This window comes from Littorina saxatilis, linkage group LG8 (assembly GCF_037325665.1).
Source record: "Littorina saxatilis isolate snail1 linkage group LG8, US_GU_Lsax_2.0, whole genome shotgun sequence".
Classification (NCBI taxonomy): domain Eukaryota; kingdom Metazoa; phylum Mollusca; class Gastropoda; order Littorinimorpha; family Littorinidae; genus Littorina; species Littorina saxatilis.
This window is the reverse complement of record NC_090252.1, coordinates 68,491,215-68,496,214: the sequence shown is the minus strand read 5'-3', so window position 1 is coordinate 68,496,214 and position 5,000 is coordinate 68,491,215. Positions and strand designations below refer to the sequence as shown.

Below are 5,000 nucleotides of genomic sequence, written 5' to 3'. Positions count from 1 at the left end.
ACGAGAGCAAGGACACACAAGAAATAAAAACAGATAGGGAAAATATAACAAACATTAGTGTTGTTCAGTTCAAAACCAAAGAGCACATTACATGTATTTGTTTTAATACTTGCATTGTTTTCCAGTTTGTGATGATGATCTAACAATTGTACTAGGCTGACCAAAAATATGTACTGATGATACATACACTCTACAAAAAAAGTTAAGGATCGGTTGAAAAAACGGATCTAATTATAAACAATTGCCAACAAATTAAACATCGACATAACAATTAAAAGATTAATGTGTTTGAATTAACAAATGAACAATGAGTCTTGGCCTAGAATTTTGTTTGGCAGGCAGAGTTATTTCTCTTTGTGGGACTTCACAAAAGCTTCTGCATTTTGAAAGAAAAAGGGTGTTTTTTATAGCCCCATGAAATTTGCGAAACGCATGCCAGGGCAAAAGGGTGTGATGCACGTGCTACAACAGGGTCCTGGCTATGAACATCGCTCACCAGCTTGTGTTTAGAAGTTGACACGCTGACACAATTATGCACAGTAGCAACATGCCCCCACGAAGAAAACTGAGCGATTTGGATAGAGGAAGGGCAATAGGATGGCTTCAAGACGGTGTTGCTGCCAGGCAAGTGGCCCAGAGGCTTGCAGTGGCTCCCTCTGTCATCATCAGACTAAAACAGAGATTCCACGCAACTGGAAGAGTGCAGGAGCGACAACGTTCTGGTCGGCCCAGAGTCACCAGACAAAGAGAGGATCGCTTCAATCAGAGGCAGACCATGCAACAAAGACTGGTCTAGCAAACAACATTAGGCAACGCCTACAAGCTACCACCAACACTGTTGTTAGTGGTCAGTCGATCCAAAACCGCTTACACAACTTTGGCTTGCGTGCAAGGCGTCCAGTCCGAGGAACAACCCTGACTGCTTATCACCGAGCAGCTCGCCGAGCCTGGTGCACTCAACATGTGAGGTGGCAACGTCAGCAGTGGGCTCAGGTGTTGTTTTGCTTGGAACCTGCTGATGGTCGCATCCGAGTGTGGAGGAGTCGCAGAGAGCGCTTCGCAGAAGGCGCTGTTCTGGAACGACAGCGTTTTGGCGGAGGCTCTGTGGTGGTCTGGGGAGGGATCAGCACACGTCTAAGGGCACCTCTGTACCATGTAGTGGGCAACTTGACCGGTGTCCACTACCAGAATGAGATCCACTTCATGCACCAACGATGTGTTCAATGGCTGGCACACAACGGAGGGCACACGCGTTATTGACACTGATTCACATTGTTGTGAATTCCATTTTCAAAGGTTGTCACGTTTGACACACTCTAGCTAAATTGTCGCTGCCGCGTTCGATCTTTGCTTTGGTTGTCATTACTCCTTGGTTGTTCAATTATATGATTTTTTTAAAAATGAAAGAATTCGGTCTTGTCTGTTTTGTGTGGCGTGCTTGTAAAAAAGTGATTCTTAACTTGTTTGAAGAGTGTATATGATTTGTAAATCTGATCGTGGTAATTCAAGAAAGTTGTACGGAATGTAAAGTAAATTATGATGTTTTATACATATATATAAAACCGTGTCTGGTCACGGTAGTAAAACAACGGTCCTCCTCTGGAATAGTTTCCTATGTTGATACTCTCCCCTCGGGGTAGCAGATTATCTTTGAAAACTCGGTCCCGTCCGAGGAGGGTCTGATTTCGCCAATAGGGCTGTCTGTGAAGGGACACATTTTTTTGTTTCCTCTCTCCTTTGCTCTGCTAAGAGATTTTAACAAATCTCAGAAGAAAGTCTCTTCTGACTTTCAATTGTTTCTTTCACTACTTCTGATGTATATATAACGTGTGTGTGTGTGTGTGTGTGTGTGTGTGTGTGTGTGTGTGTGTGTGTGTGTGTGTGTGTGTGTGTGTGTGTGTATGTGTGCTTTCCAGGTTTCTACTGTTCGGAGCTGAATAGCGCTGCGGCAACCGACAACAAGCGCTTAGAAAGTTCTCTGAAGGTCAGCCAGTCAAAGTCGTTTTCTGTAGTGTCTTGAGTTCATGACATTGTAGAACGTCCCGCTCATAAGATAATTGCCAATGGCATTTTGTAGAGTTTTGAAAAAAACGCAAAAAACTATTTTGGTTTCTGAACAATCTGCCTATCTCAAATTAGTTATAAGTTGCAAACTGCCTATCACGAGCGGTTGACAGCGGTATACGCTTGAGATAAAACAAGCTGACAGCAACATATATTCAATCAGCACAACTACATAACAAACCCTGACAAACGTTTGCATACCTTCACGTTCTCCAAGCAAGACTTTATGTATCAACACGGAAAAGTGCCTAATTCAGAAACGAGAACGGCAGTTTTGTTTACGTAACCGTGGTAATGGTTTCCGATGGTCTGAGAGTTTTTACTCTCTAACACATGACAGGTACCCTTCCAGTAGCTTCCCCTGTAGTCTCCAACACATGACAGGTACCCTTCCAGTAGCTTCCCCTGTACTCTCTAACACATGACAGATACCCTTCCACTAGCTTCCCTGTACTCTCTAACACATGACAGATACCCTTCCACTAGCTTCCCCTGTACTCTCTAACACATGACAGATACCCTTCCAGTAGCTTCCCCTGTAGTCTCTAACACATGACAGATACCCTTCCAGTAGCTTCCCCTGTACTCTCTAACACATGACAGATACCCTTCCACTAGCTTCCCCTGTACTCTCCAACACATGACAGGTACCCTTCCAGTAGCTTCCCCTGTACTCTCTAACACATGACAGGTACCCTTCCAGTAGCTTCCCCTGTACTCTCTAACACATGACAGATACCCTTCCAGTAGCTTCCCCTGTACTCTCTAACACATGACAGGTACCCTTCCAGTAGCTTCCCCTGTACTCTCTAACACATGACAGATACCCTTCCAGTAGCTTCCCCTGTACTCTCTAACACATGACAGATACCCTTCCAGTAGCTTCCCCTGTACTCTCTAACACATGACAGGTACCCTTCCAGTAGCTTCCCCTGTAGTCTCCAACACATGACAGATACCCTTCCAGTAGCTTCCCCTGTACTCTCTAACACATGACAGGTACCCTTCCAGTAGCTTCCCCTGTACTCTCTAACACATGACAGATACCCTTCCACTAGCTTCCCCTGTACTCTCTAACACATGACAGATACCCTTCCAGTAGCTTCCCCTGTACTCTCTAACACATGACAGGTACCCTTCCAGTAGCTTCCCCTGTAGTCTCTAACACATGACAGATACCCTTCCAGTAGCTTCCCCTGTACTCTCTAACACATGACAGATACCCTTCCAGTAGCTTCCCCTGTAGTCTCTAACACATGACAGATACCCTTCCACTAGCTTCCCCTGTACTCTCTAACACATGACAGATACCCTTCCAGTAGCTTCCCCTGTACTCTCTAACACATGACAGGTACCCTTCCAGTAGCTTCCCCTGTAGTCTCCAACACATGACAGATACCCTTCCAGTAGCTTCCCCTGTAGTCTCCAACACATGACAGATACCCTTCCAGTAGCTTCCCCTGTAGTCTCCAACACATGACAGGTACCCTTCCAGTAGCTTCCCCTGTACTCTCCAACACATGACAGGTACCCTTCCAGTAGCTTCCCCTGTACTCTCTAACACATGACAGGTACCCTTCCAGTAGCTTCCCCTGTACTCTCTAACACATGACAGGTACCCTTCCAGTAGCTTCCCCTGTAGTCTCCAACACATGACAGGTACCCTTCCAGTAGCTTCCCCTGTAGTCTCCAACACATGACAGATACCCTTCCAGTAGCTTCCCCTGTACTCTCTAACACATGACAGATACCCTTCCACTAGCTTCCCCTGTACTCTCTAACACATGACAGATACCCTTCCACTAGCTTCCCCTGTACTCTCTAACACATGACAGATACCCTTCCACTAGCTTCCCCTGTACTCTCTAACACATGACAGATACCCTTCCACTAGCTTCCCTGTACTCTCTAACACATGACAGATACCCTTCCAGTAGCTTCCCCTGTACTCTCTAACACATGACAGGTACCCTTCCAGTAGCTTCCCCTGTACTCTCTAACACATGACAGGTACCCTTCCAGTAGCTTCCCCTGTACTCTCTAACACATGATAGATACCCTTCCAGTAGCTTCCCCTGTACTCTCTAACACATGACAGATACCCTTCCAGTAGCTTCCCCTGTACTCTCTAACACATGACAGATACCCTTCCAGTAGCTTCCCCTGTACTCTCTAACACATGACAGATACCCTTCCAGTAGCTTCCCCTGTACTCTCTAACACATGACAGATACCCTTCCACTAGCTTCCCTGTACTCTCTAACACATGACAGATACCCTTCCACTAGCTTCCCCTGTACTCTCTAACACATGACAGATACCCTTCCACTAGCTTCCCTGTACTCTCTAACACATGACAGATACCCTTCCACTAGCTTCCCCTGTAGTCTCTAACACATGACAGGTACCCTTCCAGTAGCTTCCCCTGTACTCTCTAACACATGACAGATACCCTTCCACTAGCTTCCCCTGTACTCTCTAACACATGACAGATACCCTTCCACTAGCTTCCCTGTACTCTCTAACACATGACAGATACCCTTCCAGTAGCTTCCCCTGTACTCTCTAACACATGACAGGTACCCTTCCAGTAGCTTCCCCTGTACTCTCTAACACATGACAGATACCCTTCCACTAGCTTCCCTGTACTCTCTAACACATGACAGATACCCTTCCACTAGCTTCCCCTGTACTCTCTAACACATGACAGATACCCTTCCAGTAGCTTCCCCTGTACTCTCTAACACATGACAGATACCCTTCCAGTAGCTTCCCCTGTAGTCTCACTGCAGAAATGCCTAAAACTGAGTTTTGGTAATTTTTCTTACGAGCGTGACAAGAAAATGTGTCCTAGTATTAAAGGTACCGGTAGGTGCATTTGTCAAAGTCCTGAAGTGCCTTGCTAGCGCACACAACAATGCTAGTATTAAAGGTAC

General features: G+C 45.9%; 1 protein-coding gene across 2 annotated transcripts in view; it reads right to left on the bottom strand.

Moving 5' to 3' along the window:
* The window catches only part of LOC138974253 (uncharacterized), a 39,580-nt gene that overhangs the window by 7,273 nt on the left and 27,307 nt on the right, over positions 1–5,000 (bottom strand). The window lies entirely within an intron of this gene.